Here is a 16701-nt window from a genome sequence, read left to right on the forward strand (position 1 = left end):
CGCTGAGGGAACTTTATGCACTTGGCCAGATGATTCTGCATCTTTGTTGTGTTATTCACATATGATTTGGCACAGTTTTTGCACATGTACACAGCTTTTCCTTCTACATTAGCTACAGTGAAATGTCTCCACATGGCCATGGCATTTTCCTGTAAAGATTAGAAGAATAATGAGTAAAAAAATAAAAAATAAAATTCCATGTACAGATAAATACTTAAGCAGTTCGATGAAATAACTCGTTTGTAAGATAAGTGTTTTAAAATGTATGGAAACAGGTGAATTAACACTCATCAGTTAGCAGGCTCAAGCAAGGTAAAACCCACATGGTAGCAAAAACTAATTAGCAGAAAGTTTTAACAAGTTAGAAATGTTTTAAACACACTTTGCTGTAGGCTACTATGTACTAGTTAACAAAAAAATAATGTATGATATATAAAATATATTCACTACAACCAGTATTTTAATCAAAACGTACCAGAAAGCATGTAGTCCTTGGCTCAGCCAGTGTAGTAGTGTGGGCTCAATAGTATCTCATTAGTGTACAAGATCTTGAGAATCAGCTGCAGTCATGGCCAAAAGTTTTGACAATTACACAAATTTAAATTTTCACAAAGTCTGCTGCCTCAGTTTGTATGATGGAAATGCGCATATACTCCAGATTGTTATGAAGAGTGATCAGATGAATTGCAGTTAATTGCAAAGTCCATCTTTGCCATGCAAATGAACTGAATCCCCAAAAAACTTTTCCACTGCATTTCAGCCCTGCCACAAAAGGACCAGCTGACATCATGTCAGTGATTCTCTCGTTGACACAGGTGTGAGTTTTGACGAGGTGTGGGTGTTGACGATCACTCTGTCATGCTGATTGAGTTCGAATAACAGACTGGAAGCTTCAAAAGGAGGGTGGTGCTTGGAATCATTGTTCTTCCTCTGTCAACAATGGTTACATGCAAGGAAACACAGGCAAGGATATTGCTGCCAGTAAGATTGCACCTTAATCAAACATTTATCAGATCATCAAGAACTTCAAGGAGAGCGGTTCAATTGTTGTGAAGAAGGCTTCAGGGCACCCAAAAAAGTCCAGCAAGCACCAGGACCGTCTCCTAAAGTTGATTCAGCTGCGAGATCAGGGCACCAACAGTACAGAGCTTGATTAGGAATGGCAGCAGGCAGGTGTGAGTGCATCTGCACGCACAGTGAGGCAAAGACTTTTGGAGGATGGCCTGGTGTCAAGAAGGGCAGCAAAGAAGCCACTTCTCTCCAGGAAAAACATCAGGGACAGACTGATATTCTGCAAAAGGTACAGGGATTGGACTGCTGAGGACTGGGGTAAAGTCATTTTCTCTGATGAATCCCCTTTCCGATTGTTTGGGGCATCTGGAAAAAAGCTTGTTCACAGAAGACAAGGTGAGCGCTACCATCAGTCCTGTGTCATGCCAACAGTAAAGCATCCTGATACCATTCATGTGTGTGGTTGCTTCTCAGCCAAGGGAGTGGGCTCACTCACAAAATTGCCTAAGAACACAGCCATGAATAAAGAATGGTACCAACACATCCTCCGAGAGCAACTTCTCCCAACCATCCAGGAACAGTTTAGCGACGAACAATGCCTTTTCCAGCATGATGGAGCACCTTGCCATAAGGCAAAGGTGATAACTAAGTGGCTCGAGGAACAAAACATAGATATTTTGAGTCCATGGCCAGGAAACTCCCCAGACCTTAATCCCATTGAGAACTTGTGGCCAATCCTCAAGAGGCGGGTGGGACAAACAAAAAAAAACAAATTCTGAAAAACTCCAAACATTGATTATGCAAGAATGGTCTGCCATCAGTCAGGATGTGGCCCAGAAGTTAATTGACAGCATGCCAGGGCAGATTGCAGAGGTCTTGAAAAAGAAGGGTCAACAATGCAAATATTGACTATTTGCATCAACTTCATGTAATTGTCAATGAAAGCCTTTGACACTTATGAAATGCTTGTAATTATTATTCAGTATTCCATTGTAACATCTGACAAAATATCTAAAGACACTGAAGCAGCAAACTTTGTGGAAATTGATATTTGTGTCATTCTCAAAACTTTTGGCCACAACAGTACATGTGATGGAAGAATGCACAGTACATGCAGAGGGTTGCAATTCCTTTGAATTGGGGATAGTTTAACCAAAATATGACACAAGACCTAGAATTGCCTTATGTGTATCCCGCAAAAAAAGGTTTACTGTTATAAGCTAACAGTTGTGATGAATTTAAGCAAATTCCCCAAATTCCCGGGCTTAATTTCCCATGGAAAATTTCCGGCCCTTTGCAACCCTAGGCATTATCAAACTGAAGGCATGGATATACAAAGATATATAATATAGGGCAAAGTTTAAGGCAGCATACAGTGCATTTGAAAAGTATTCAGACCCCTTTCCCTTTTCCATATTTTGTTACGTTACAGCCTTATTCTAAAATTGATTACATGCTTTTCCTCGTCAGTCTAGACATAATACCCCATAATGACAAAGGAAAAAAAACGGTGTTTTAGAATTTTTTGCAAATGTATTAAATTTAAAAACAGAAATACCTTATTTACAGTGGCCCCCAAGATCACAGTGGCCTCCATCATTTTTTAAATGGAATACGTTTAGAAACACCCGATGAGCACTCTGATAGAGCTCCAGAGTTCCTCTGTGGAGAATTTAGAACCTTCCAAAAGGCCTGATTGCTGGACTCCACCAATCAGGCCTTTATGGTAGAGTGGCCAGACAGAAGCCACTCCTTAGTAAAAGGCACATGACGGTGCACTTGGAGTTTGCCAAAAGGCTCCTAAAGACTCTCAGACCATGAGAAACAAGATGCTCTGGTCTGAGGAAATCAAGATGAACCTCTTTGGCCTGAATGCCAAGCATCAAGTTTGGAGAAAACCTAGCACCATTCCTTCGCTGAAGCATGGTGGTGGCAGCATCATGCTGTGGGGATGTTTTTCAGTGGCAGGGACAGGGAGACTAGTCAGGATTAAGGGAAAGATGAATGGAGCAAAGTAAAGAGAGATCCTTGACGAAAACCTGCTCCAGAGTGCTCAGAACCTCAGACTGGGGCAAAGGTTCACCCTCCAAAAGGACAACGACCCTAAGCACACAGCCAAGACAACGCAGGAGTGGCTTCGGGTCAAGCCTCTAAATGTCCTTGAGTGGCCCAGCCAGAGCTTCAACCTGATCAAACATCTCTGGAGAGACCTGAAAATAGTTGTGTAGTGACGCTCCCCATCCAACCTGACAGAGCTTGAGAAGATCTGCAGAGAAGAATGGGAGAAACTCCCCAATTACAGATGTGCCAAGCTTGTAGCATCACGCCCAAGAAGACTCTAGGCTGTAATCGCTGCCAAAGGTGCTTCAACAAAGTACTGAGTAAAGGGTCTGAATACTTATGTAAATTTAAAATTTCAATTTTTATATTTGACACATTTGCTAAAAATTTCAAAAAAAACATTTTTTGCTTTGTTGTTATAGGGTATACTGTGTAGATTGATGAGGGGAAAAATACAATTTAATCAATTTTAGAAACAGGCTGTAACGTAGCAAAATGTTGAAAACGTATAAGAGTTTGATCAGGGAGGGAGAGAGAGATATATAAGTCATAGCCTGAAAGGCCATGCCCCAAAACTCCTTGGTGAGGAGGGGACAAAGACTGTGTAGGTGTCTCACCAGTTTAGGTTACGGACAAAAGAGAAAGAGCAATGAATCTAAGAGCCTTTTATAAGCATATGACTGGTTTGGTTACAAAATCTGAGTTGTTTACCAATAGTATCACTGTAAAAGTTAACTTCCAATCACATCGTCAGGATGTAAAGACAACTTGTCCTCTGGTGTGACAGAATGGGGGATGTGTAGAGCAACACAGAGAAGGCTGAATTCCTTAGAAGACAGAAATTCCTTACAAAGCATTATTAGATTCATGTCTCAACTGAACAGGTTGAATTATTCAACTGTGGGAAAACTCATTCACTTCAAATCAAATCAAACTTTATTTGTCACATGCTCCGAATACAACAAGTGTAGACCTTACCGGGAAATGCTTACTTACAAGCCCTTGACCAACAACCCAGTTCAAGAAAGAGTTAAGAAAATATTTACGAAATAAACAAAGTAAAAAATAATAAAAAGTAACACAATAAAATAACAATAACGAGGCTATATACAGGGGGTACCGGTACCGAGTCAATGTGCGGGAGTACAGGTGAGTCGAGGTAATTTGTACATGTAGGTCGGCATAAAGTGACTATGCATAGATAATAAACATCAAGTAGCAGCAGTGTAAAAACTAATGAGGGGGTGGCAATGTAAATAAGATGCTTCCAAGATGGCATAGCAGTTGGACATGTGTTTTGTCTTGGGGGGTGGGACAAAAGGGCTATCTAAGGTATATTGTCCTGTGTAAATATCGTTTTCCACATTTTTTTCTTCATATATTCCGTATATATTCTTACTTTCCATCTACGGACTGAATATACTCTCCTGCAACCCGCCTCGCCCAATGTGGTACGGATCTGCTATTTTTATACTTCAGAACCGGAACCCCCATCAGAAGCTATCCAGCTAACTAGATACTAGCTAGTAGTCAGTTAGCCACTGCTAGCAGTCTTCACCGTTAACTCGGACGCCAGCCAGCCTCAGCTCGGTCAATACCTGCCAGTCTGCACAGCGCGATATCAACCCACGGCATACCCACGACAGCTTTTTCTCTACCACATCTCCAGATTCCTACCGCAAGCTCTGAACCTTTACACCGAATCATCGCAGCTAGCTAGCTGCTATCTGAGTGGCTACTCCTGGCTAACGTCTCTGTCCCGAAGCAAGCACCAGTTAGCCTTGAGCTAGCCCTTGAGCTAGCCACCAGCTAATTATTGGGCTACAATACCTCTTTTGCCAACTGGCCTGGACCCTTTACTGCCGACACGGAGCCCTGCCGATCCATCACGATTGGTCTGCCGATGTAATCATCCGAAGTGGTTTCAACAGGCCCTTCCATTGCGACGACGCTGAAGGCCCATCTGCTAGCCCCGGCCCGCTAGCTGTCTGAATCGCATGTCTCCAGCTCCCCTAGCATAGTAGCAACTACTGAATCGGCTCCCTGTCTCAGCTATTGCTACTCATTGGACCCTATGATCACTCGGCTACACATGCCTCTCCCTAATGTCAATATGCCTGGTCTATTGCTGTTTTGGTTAGTGATTTATTGTCTTATTTCACTGTAGAGCCCCCAGCCCTGCCCAATATGCCTTAGATAGCCCTTTTGTCCCACCCCCCACACATGTGGTGACCTCACCTGGCTTAACTGGTGCCTCGGGACAAAACCTCTCTCATCGTCACTCAATGCCTAGGTTTACCTCCACTGTACTCACATCCTACCATACCCTTGTCTGTACATTATGCCTTGAATCTATTCTTCCACGCCCAGAAATCTGCTCCTTTTACTCTCTATCCCGAACACACTAGACGACCAGTTCTTATAGCCTTTAGCCGTACCCTTATCCTACTCCTCCTCTGTTCCTCTGGTGATGTAGAGGTTAACCCAGGCCCTGCAGCCCCCAGCTCCACTCCCATTCTCCAGGCGCTCTCATTTGTTGGCTTGTGTAACCGCAAAAGCCTTGGTTTCATGCATGTTAACATCAGAAGCCTCCTCCCTAATTTTGTTTTATTCATTGCTTTAGTACACTACGCCAACCCTGATGTGCTAGCCGTGTCTGAATCCTGGCTTAGGAAGGCCACCAAAAATCCTGAAATTTCCATCCCCTACTACAACATTTACCAACGAGATATAACTGCCAAAGGGGGCGGAGTTGCAATCTACTGCAGAGATAGCCTGCAAAATTCTGTCATACTATCCAGGTCGGTGCCCAAACAATTTGAGCTTCTACTTTAAAAATTCATCTTTCCAGAAACAAGTCTCTCACCGTTGCCACTTGCTATAGACTCCCCGCAGCCCCAGCTGTGCCCTGGACACCATATGTGAATTGATTGCCCCCCTTCTATCTTCAGAGTTTGTACTGTTAGGTGACCTAAACTGGGATATGCTTAACACCCCGGCCGTTCTACAATCTATGCTAGATGCCCTCAATCTCACACAAATTATTAAGGAACCTACCAGGTACAACCCTAAATCCGTAACCATGGGCACCCTCTTACGTATCATCCTGACCAACTTGCCTTCTAAATACACCTCTGCTGTCTTCAACCAGGATCTCAGCGATCACTGACTCATTGCCTGCGTCAGTAATGGGTCCGCGGTCAAACGACCACCCCTCATCATTGTCAAATGCTCCCTTAAACACTTCAGCAAACAGGCCTTTCTAATCGACCTAGCCCGGGTATCCTGGAAGGATGTTGACCTCATCCTGTCAGTAGGATGCCTGTTTGCTCTTTAAAAGTGCTTTCCTCAAGTAAGCATGCCCCATTCTAAAAATGTAGAACTAAGAACAGATATAGCCCTTGGTTCACCTCAGACTAGACTGCCCTTGACCAGCAGAAAAACATACTGTGGCATTTTCAGGGTAGACAGCAACTAATATACACAGTCAGTTAGGAAAGCTTAGGCTAGCTTTTTCAAACAGAAATTTGCATCCAGTAGCACAAATTCCAAAAGGTTTTGGGACATTGTGAAGTCTATGGAGAATAAGAGCACCACCTCCCAGCTACCCACTGCACTGAGGCTAGGAAACACTGTCACCACCGATAAATCTACGATAATCGATAAATTCAATAACCATTTTTCTACGGCTGGCAATGCCTTCCAGCTGGCTACGCCTACCCCGGCCAACAGCTCTGCACTCCCTGCAGCAACTTGCCCAAGCCCCCCCCCCGCTTCTCCTTCAACCAAATCCAGACAGATGATGTTCTGAAAGAGCTACAAAGTCTGGATCCCTACAAATCAGCTGGGCTAGATAATCTGGACCCTCTCTTTCTAAAATTATCAGCCGAAATTGTTGCAACCCTATTACTAGCCTGTTCAGTCTCTCTTTCGTATTGTCTGAGATCCCCAAATATTGGTAAGCTGCTACGGTCATCCCCCTCTTCAAAGGGGTAGACACTCTAGACCAAAACTGTTGTAGATCCATCCTGCCCTCTCTTTTTAAAATCTTTGAAAGCCAAGTTAACAAACAGATCACAGACCATTTCGAATCCCACCATACCTTCTCCACTGTGCAATCTGGTTTCCGAACTGGTCATGGGTGCTCCTCATCCATGCTCAAGGTCCTAAACGATATCATAACCGCCATCGATAAAAGACAGTACTGTGCATCCGTCTTCCTCGACCTGGCCAACGCTTTCGACTCTGTCAATCACCGCATTCTTATCGGCAGACTCAATAGCCTTGGTTTCGGCAAATACAGCACAGCTGAAAACTGTTGTCCTGATTAAATAAGTAATAAACTGGCCTTCTTTAGTCTAGTTGAGTATCTGGAGCATCAGTAGTGGTGGGTTCGATTACAGGCTCAAAATGGCCAGAAACAAAGTCTTTCTTCGGAAACCCGTCATTCTATTCTTGTTCTGAGAAATGAAAGCTATTCCATGTGAGAAATTTCTAAGAAACTGAAGATCTCGTACAACGCTGTGTAGTACTCTCTTCACAGAACAGCACAAACAAGCTTTAACCTGAATATAAAGAGGAGTGGGAGGCCCCGGCCCCGGTGCACGAATTAGCAAGAGGACAAGTGCATTACAGCGTCTAGTTTGAGAAACATGTCCTCAACTGGCAGCTTCAAAACACCAGTCTCAATGTCAACAGTGATGAGGCAACTCCGGGATGCTGGCCTTTTAAGCAGAGTTCCTATGTCCAGTGTCTGTGTTCTTTTGCCCATCTTAATCTTTTATTTTTATTGGCCAGTCTGAGATATGGATTTTTCTTTGCAACTCTGCCTAGAATGCCAGCATCCCGGATATTCCATAAAAAATCTGCCGTTTCCAGCTACAATATTAATTTACAACATTAACAATGTCTACACTGTATTTCTGATCAATTTGATGTTATTTTAATGGACAATTTATTTTATTTTCTTTCAAAAACAATGATATTTCTTAGTGAACTCAAACTTTTGCGCGGTAGTGTAGGTATTACAGACTCGGTCAGGGAGACTCGGCCCCTCAATGTGAGCAAGACAAAGGAGCTGATCGTGGACTATAGGAAAAGCTTGGCTGAAAAGGCCCCCGTTAACATTGATGGGGCTCTAGTGGAGCGGGTCGAGAGGCGAGCAAAATAGGCTTTTAGCTCATCTAGTAGGCTCGCGTCACTGGGCAGCTCACTGATGGTTTTCCTTTGTAGTTCATAACAGTTTTCAAGCCCTACCACATCCGACGAACGTCAGAGCCAGTGTAGTAGGATTCAATCGTAATCCTGTATTGATGCTTTGCCTGTTTGATGGTTTGTCTGAGGGAGTAATGGGATTTATTTTAAGCTTTGGTCATCTTAGGTTTCATTACATACAGTCGAGAAGAACTACTGAATATAAGAACAGCGTCAACTCACCATCAGTACGACCAAGAATATGTTTTTCGCGACGCGGATCCTGTGTTCTGCCTTTCAACCGGGACAACAGAATGGATCCTATGCGGCGACCCAAAAAAACGACTCCGAAAAAGAGGGAAACGAGGCGGTCTTCTGGTCAGACTCCGGAGACGGGCACATCGTGCACCACTCCCTAGCATTCTTCTCGCCAATGTCCAGTCTCTTGACAACAAGGTTGATGAAATCCGAGCAAGGGTAGCATTCCAGAGGGACATCAGAGGCTGTAACGTTCTTTGCTTCACGGAAACATGGCTCACTGGAGAGACGCTATCCGAGGCGGTGCAGCCAGCGGGTTTCTCCACGCATCGTGCCGACAGAAACAAACATCTTTCTGGTAAGAAGAGGGGCGGGGGCGTATGCCTTATGGCTAACGAGACATGGTGTGACGAAAGAAACATACAGGAACTCATATCCTTCTGTTCACCTGATTTAGAATTCCTCACAATCAAATGTAGACCGCATTATCTACCAAGAGAATTCTCTTCGATTATAATCACAGCCGTATATATCCCCCCCCACGCAGACACATCGATGGCTCTGAACAAACTTTGACTCTTTGCAAACTGGAATCCATTTATCCGGAGGCTGCATTCATTGTAGCTGGGGATTTTAACAAGGCTAATCTGAAAACAAGACTCCCTAAATTTTATCAGCATATCGATTGCGCAACCAGGGGTGGAAAAACCTTGGATCATTGTTACTCTAACTTCCGCGACGCATATAAGGCCTTGCCCCGCCCTCCTTTCGGAAAAGCTGACCACGACTCCATTTTGTTGATCCCTGCCTACAGACAGAAACTAAAACAAGAGGCTCCCACGCTGAAGTCTGTCCAACGCTGGTCCGACCAAGCTGACTCCACACTCCAAGACTGCTTCCATCACGTGGACTGGGATATGTTTCGTATTGCGTCAGATAACAATATTGACGAATACGCTGATTCGGTGTGCGAGTTCATTAGAACGTGCGTTGAAGATGTCGTTCCCATAGCAACGATTTAAAACATTCCCTAACCAGAAACCGTGGATTGATGGCAGCATTCGCGTGAAACTGAAAGCGCGAACCACTGCTTTTAATCAGGGCAAGGTGACTGGTAACATGACCAAATACAAACAGTGCAGCTATTCCCTCCGCAAGGCTATCAAACAAGCTAAGCGTCAGTACAGAGACAAAGTAGAATCTCAATTCAACGGCTCAGACACAAGAGGCATGTGGCAGGGTCTACAGTCAATCACGGACTACAAGAAGAAATCCAGCCCAGTCACGGACCAGGATGTCTTGCTCCCAGGCAGACTAAATAACTTTTTTGCCCGCTTTGAGGACAATACAGTGCCACTGACACGGCCTGCAACGAAAACATGCGGACTCTCCTTCACTGCAGCCGAGGTGAGTAAGACATTTAAACGTGTTAACTCTCGCAAGGCTGCAGGCCCAGACGGCATCCCCAGCCGCGCCCTCAGAGCATGCGCAGACCGGCCGGTGTGTTTACGGACATATTCAACCAATCCCTATACCAGTCTGCTGTTCCCACATGCTTCAAGAGGGCCACCATTGTTCCTGTTCCCAAGAAAGCTAAGGTAACTGAGTATCACCGCCTGGTACGGCAACTGCTCCGCCCACAACCGTAAGGCTCTCCAGAGGGTAGTGAGGTCTGCACAACGCATCACCGGGGGCAAACTACCTGCCCTCCAGGACACCTACACCACCCGATGTTACAGGAAGGCTATAAAGATCATCAAGGACATCAACCACCCGAGCCACTGCCTGTTCACCTCGCTATCATTCCAGAAGGCGAGGTCAGTACAGGTGCATCAAAGCTGGGACCGAGAGACTGAAAAACAGCTTCTATCTCAAGGCCATCAGACTGTTAAACAGCCACCACTAACATTGAGTGGCTGCTGCCAACACACTGACACTGACACTGACTCAACTCCAGCCACTTTAATAATGGGAATTGATGGGAAATGTAAATATATCACTAGCCACTTTAAACAATGCTACCTTATATAATGTTACTTACCCTACATTATTCATCTCATATGCATACGTATATACTGTACTCTATATCATCGACTGCATCCTTATGTAATACATGTATCACTAGCCACTTTAACTATGCCACTTTGTTTACATACTCATCTCATATGTATATACTGTACTCGATACCATCTACTGTATCTTGCCTATGCTCCTCTGTACCTTCACTCATTCATATATCCTTATGTACATATTCTTTATCCCCTTACACTGTGTATAAGACAGTAGTTTTGGAATTGTTAGTTAGATTACTTGTTGGTTATTACTGCATTGTCGGAACTAGAAGCACAAGCATTTCGCTACACTCGCATTAACATCTGCTAACCATGTGTATGTGACAAATAAAATTTGATTTGATTTGAAATTTGATTTGATTTGATTTGATTTAGAGTCCTGCTCCTTGAAAGCGGAAGCTCTAGCCTTTAACTCGATGTGGATGTTGCCTGTAATCCATGGCTTCTGATTGGGATATGTACGTACAGTCGTTGTGGGGACAACATCGTCGATGCACTTATTGATGAAGCCAATGACTGAGGTGGTGTACACCTCAATGTCATTGGATGAGTCCTGGAACATATTCCTGTCTGTGCTAGCAAAACAGTCCTGTAGCATAGCATCCTTGTCATCTGATCACTTCCGTATTGAGCGAGTCACTGGTACTTTCTGCTATAGTTTTTGCTTGTAAGCAGGAATCAAGAGAAAAGAATTATGGTCAGATTTGCCAAATGGAGGGTGAGGGAGAGCTTTGTATGCGTCTCTGTGTGTAGGTAGGTGGTCTAGATTTTTTTTCTCCCCCTGGTTGCACATATGACATGCTGGTACAAAAGAGGTAAAACGGATTTAAGTTTCCCTGCATTGAAGTCTTGTTTGCTTATGGCCTTATACAGCTGGTTGTGTGCAGTCTTAGCATTGGTTTGTGGTGGTACTGTAAGTAGACAGCTACGAATAATAGATGATAACTCTATTGGGAGATGGTATGGTCTTCAGCTTATCATATGGTACTCTACCTCAGGCAAGCAATGAGTCGAGAAGCAAGTACAGGGGGTGAATTTAATAATTAATTAAACACGGAATAATACACAACGAGTAGCTTCTGAACATGAAAAACATAACTAATACTGCCTGGGGAATGAACCAAAGGGAGTGACAGATATTGGGGAGGTAATCATAGAAGTGATGGAGTCCATGGGAGTCTCATGAGGCACAGGTGCGCGAAACGATGGTGGCAGGTGTGTGTAATGATAAGTAAACTAGCGACGTCGAGTGCCGGAGAGGGGGAGCGGGAGTAGACGTGACAGCATACAATCTGTTATTGACAAATAGACATGCATCCTCGCCCTTTGTCTTACCAGACGTAACTTCTCTGTCCAGAAGTTATTTTTGGTCATAAGAGACAGTAGCAGCAACATTATGTACAAATTAAGTTACAAAATAAGTTACAAACAATGCGAACAAATGAACAAAATAGCACATTTGGAGAGGAGCCGGTAAAACGGCAGCCATCCACTCCGGTGCCATTCTAGTGTTCGCCATTCTTGAGATTGTGTAAACATTTTGTATGCTCTAGTTATGAAACATTTAGATAGTTCTACCCATTCACTTTTAAGTTTCAAATTTAATAATTGAATATTAAATATTGTTTGCATGGCCTACATCAGTTCAATTATTTCTTTCAGTTTTTTTCTGTGAGCTCAATGTGCACATTGCACTGTATATTCTCAAGAGGTAAATCAGATCACAGCCGAACTGTGCAATGTAGTAGGGAGTTGTAGTTTCCAACAGGCCAATGTTCTACCATAATCCATTGCGCGGTTACTTGTCCGGTCTGTGTTTCTTTTATGCCTGCTACGTAAGAGACAGATGAATGTGTGGTCAAGAAGGGATACATAGAGAGCAGTTTCTTCAGGTATCTACCTGAAAATACATGATGTAAGTGATTGATATCTGGTATTCAGCAGTCATAAAAGTATGCCTTATTTACTACTAAAATAGTGATTTTGTCTGACAGCATAGGCAGCAGCTCTAGAGAGATGAGATGATGATTTGGAATTGAATAACAAATTCGTCAAATAAAACAATTGTATTATACACAACAAATGTTTTGTTAAAGGAATGTGAATTAACCGAAGGTTAATACGTGATAAGCGGTCATGGGCAGACACTACCATCATGGGACTTTTATTCATTGTTTTATTCTGTGTTTTTACAGTATCCAAATTGATTAAAAAAAATAATAATCGAAACCATAATAGTAAACCTTGATACATTTCTTTATAACTGACCTCAAACTGACTGCACTAATCACTCAGAACTATTGCATGTGTCTGAGAAGCCAAAACCAGATCATTTTTAATAATGTTTAAAACACTAATGTCATGTATGACTACATGTGTAATGTCGAGCCCTATGATGTATTTACCATAGTTAGGAGAACACTGGTCACAGGACTTCATCCCAGTCTCTGTGGAGCAAGCTGAATGTGAGATAACAGTAACATCCTCCTCCTCCCTGATCTGCTTGAAGAGGTGTCTCTGTGTGCTGCAGATGGAGGATCACAGCTATCGTCATCAGATGGATGTGTGTGGGTTCTGTTGTCCGAGGGGTTCTGTGTAGGTGCTATAGCCCGAGAGGTTTTATAGTCAACATTATTTTGGTGAAACGTGTCATGGTATTATACAAAGACACGTGGTGGTGAACATGCTGCCTAGCTACTGCACTCTTGAGATGTGAAGCTTGAGCATTTATTCCGGTTTCTCTTCGTTATTCTCTGCATTTTCTGAACTTCCGCTAAAATGAGGGTCAGTTTGCTGTGGCCTTCCTTTTGGCATACAACAACAGCCTCCATGGATTTGAGCTTTTGGTAACAGGCACATCTAGCAGATAACATGAACAAAAATACTAAAATCAATAGATTCAAGAAGAAGAAGGCTTTCTTTACCACATTATAAGGGTATTAGGTATTATCTCTGTATTCTCTGGCAATGTATTTCTGGGTTGCTGATGTATTGATTTCCAAAAGAAAAGCCCTTGTCAACCTTTATAAACCCTGTATTTTACTGCCGTTTCTCCTGTCTCTCACTTGGAGATAAATCCAATACGGCCATGCTATTTTACCATCCTGAGGAAGTGGGCTAGTTATACAGTCTTTGGCTGTGCAGCTGACACAACTGTGTGCACAGGTGCAGATACATTGGCAGATCAATTATTGATACGAACACATTTTCTCAAACTACAGTGGCAAGAAAAAGTTTGTGAACCCTTTGGAATTACCTGGATTTCTGCATAAATTGGTCATCAAATTTGATCTGATCTTCATCAAAGTCACAACAATAGACAAACATTGTGTGCTTAAACTAATAACACACAAATGATTGTATTTTCTTGTCTATATTGAATGCATAATTTAAAAATTCACAGTGTTGGTTGGAAAAAGTATGTGAACCCCTAAGCTAATGACTTCTCCAAAAGCTAATTGGAGTCATGTGTCAGCTAACCTGGAGTCCAATCAATGAGACAAGATTGGAGATGTTGGTTAGAGCTGCCTTGCCTTATAACAACACTATTCACAAGAAGCATTGCCTGATGTGAACCATGACTCAAACAAAAGAGATCTCAGAAGACTTACAATTAAGAATTGTTGACTTGCATAAAGCTGGAAAGGGTTACAAAAGTGTCTCCAAAATCCTTGATGTTCATAAGTCCACAGTAAGACAAATTGTCTATAAATAAAGTTCAGTACTGTTGCTACTCTCCCTAGGAGTGGCCGTCCTGCAAAGATGACTGCAAGAGCACATGCTCAATGAGGTTAAGAAGAATCTTAGAGTGTCAGCTAAAGACTTACAGATATCCTTGGAACATGCTAACATCCCTATTGACAAGTGTACGATACGTAAAACACTAAACAAGAATGGTGTTCGTGGGAGGACACCCCGTAAGAAGCCACTGCTGTCCAAAGAAAAATGTTGCTGCACGTCTGAAGTTTGCTAAAGTGCACCTGGATGTTCCACAGCGCTACTGGCTAAATAGTCTGTGGACAGATGAAAGTACAGTTGAGTTGTTTGGAAGGAAGGAATACACAAGACTGTGTGGACAAAAACGGCCCAGCACAGCAACATCATAACCTCATCCCAACTGTAAAGTACGGTAGAGGGAGCATCATGGTTTGGAGCTGCTTTGCTGCCTCAGGGCCTGGACAGCTTGCTATTGTTGACAGAAAAATGAATTCCCAAGTTTATCAAGATATTTTGCTGGAGAATGTAAGGCTATCTGTCCGCCAATTGAAGCTCAACAGAAGTTGGGTGATGCAACAGGACAACGACCCAAAACACAGAAGTAAATCAACAACAGAAGAAAATACGCCTTCTGGAGTGGCCCAGTCAGAGTCCTGACCTCAACCCGATTTGAGATGCTGTGGCATAACCTCAAGAGAGCAGTTCACACCAGGCATCCCAATAATATTGCTGAACTGAAACAGTTTTGTAAAGAGGACTGGTCCAAAATTCCTCATGACCATTGTGCAGGTCTGATCCGCAACTACAGAAAATGTTTGGTTGAGATTATAGCTGCCAAAGGAGGGTCAACCAGTTATTAAATCCAAGGGTTCACATACAGTACAGGGTGGGAAAAGTCAATGTTTACACGGTGTGTTCAATAAAGACAAGAAAACATATTGTTTGTGTTATTAGTTTAAGCAGACTGTGTTTGTCTATTGTTGTGACCTAGATGAAAATCAGATCAAATTTGATGACCAATTTATGCAGAAATCCATATTTCCAAAGGGTTCACATACTTTTTCTTGCCACTGTACATCATGGAAAATCATATTGTCTGCTGCTGCCATCATTTGGCTGGATATGATTAAACATCATGATGGAAGATAGGCAGAGAATGTTAGTCTGCTTAAAGTGGAACTGACAGCATTTGAACTACTTTGAAGATATGAAACAAACATATCAGTGAAAAATGTACAATTTCCAGTTTATGCTACCACACCAACTTTATAAGAGGTTGAAATATTTATATGACGTAGAGTAAGGCATTGTTGGCAGAATAGATGGATGCAGTAAATCACTTTGCTTGCTAGCTATGCTGGACTTGAATGACTGTTAATCACAGTTGGCATATCTCCTAGTTGTCAATCAAATGTATTTGGCATCAATCAAATGGGTGGGCAGGCAGGCAAGTTCCTATTCAGTTGTCAAAACGTGGGTTGGGACAAGAATGCATTGGCAGGCAAGCTGCAGAACGACGAGCAGGCTACTATTCCCCGTTGTTTATCTATGTAATTTTGACGGCCAGCTCTGGCTATCATTAATTGTTGATCTTGTTGATGTGCATAGGCAACTGAGGAAGAGAGCCTACTGAAAGGGAAATGGGGATACCTAGTCAGTTGTCCAACTGAAATGTGTCTTCCGCATTTAACCCAGCCCCTCTGAATCAGAGAGTTGTGGGGGACTGCCTTAATTGACATCCAGCTTTTCATGGTTGTTTGATCAATAGGACTGTAACGTTCCCAAATGTAAGAGGCATACCGTGGTATTTACATATTTACAGAAATCCATTAAGGTGTATTTTGGCGAATACATTCTAATGATCTAAAGTCCTGCTGCTTTTACAGCCTGGTCTCATAAACTAGATGTAACATGGTAAATGTATATCCAGGACACTCAAATTAGAATTATATTTTACATTTGGTATGATTAGATTTTATTTGACCTTTATTTAACTAGACAAATTGGTTAAGAACAAATTCTTATTTACAATGATGGTGTAGGAACAGTGGGTTAACTGCCTTTTTCAGGGGCAGAACAACGTATTTTTACCTTGTCAGCTTGGGGATTCGATCTAGCAACCTTTCAGTTACTGGCCCAACACACTAACCACTAGGCTACCAGCCATCCCAATTTTGGGGTTAGACAGATGCTTAAGGTAAAAACAATTGTAGGGTGGTTGGTCAGAGTGGATGGCTGGACATATAATGCGAACGTCTAGCAACTCAAAGGTTATGAGTTCAAATCTCATCATGGACAACTTTAGCATTTTAGCTAATTAGCAGTTTTCTACTTAGCATGTCAGCTAACCCTTCCCCTGAACCTTTTAGCTAACCCTTCCCCTAACCCT

Source organism: Oncorhynchus tshawytscha, linkage group LG07 (genome assembly GCF_018296145.1).
Source record: "Oncorhynchus tshawytscha isolate Ot180627B linkage group LG07, Otsh_v2.0, whole genome shotgun sequence".
NCBI lineage: Eukaryota > Metazoa > Chordata > Actinopteri > Salmoniformes > Salmonidae > Oncorhynchus > Oncorhynchus tshawytscha.